The sequence below is a fragment of the Mustela lutreola genome, chromosome 7 (genome assembly GCF_030435805.1).
Source record: "Mustela lutreola isolate mMusLut2 chromosome 7, mMusLut2.pri, whole genome shotgun sequence".
In the NCBI taxonomy this organism is placed as follows: domain Eukaryota; kingdom Metazoa; phylum Chordata; class Mammalia; order Carnivora; family Mustelidae; genus Mustela; species Mustela lutreola.
In genome coordinates, this window is record NC_081296.1 from 43,882,980 (window position 1) to 43,883,830 (window position 851).

Here is an 851-nt window from a genome sequence, read left to right on the forward strand (position 1 = left end):
GAGGTTGTGGAAGATTAGTACTATTTCTTTCTTAAATATTCCAAGAATTTACCAGTAAAGACCTTTAAGCTTGACATTTTCTTTGGGGTTAAGTTTTTAATTATAGATTTAATATATTTAACAACTATTCAAATTTTTTTCTGATTTTTCTTGTGTCAATTTGATAAATCGTCATTTTTAAAGAAAATCTTCCAGGGGGGCCTGGGTGACTCAGTTAAGCATCTGACTCTTGATTTCAGCTCAGGTCATGATCTTAGGGTCCTGAGATCAAGCATTGCACAGACCTCTGTGCTCAATGAGGTGTCTGCTTGAGGATTCTTTTCCCCCCACCTACACACAGTCTAAAATAAATAAATAAATCTTTAAAGGAAATCTTCCATTTTACTTAGGTTGTCACATTTATTTGTATAAAACTGTTCATAATTATCTTGCAAAGAGTTCATCAAATTTATTGGCATTCTAAAAGGACAAAATTCTGACTTTGCTGATTTTTCTCCATTTTATGTCAGCTTTCTATTTTATCAATTTTTGTTTTAACTTTAACTCTTTTCCTCCTATTTTCTATTCTTTTTCTATTTCTTAAGATTGTAACTTAGAAATTGATTTTTTCTTTTCTAATATTTGTATTTAAAGTAATTTTTACTGTAAGCACTATGAATCAATAGGTCCAATCAGGAGAGAGAAAACACACAGTAATTTCAAAAAGTTTAACATAATAATTGATTGACTAACATAACATAATAAAAAAAGAAAAGAAAAAATAAAGAGTTATTAATGCTACCAGTGGACTGGAGTAATGATGGATTGGTTAGCAAAACATAAAGAACATTCTACAGCCACTACCTCCGCAG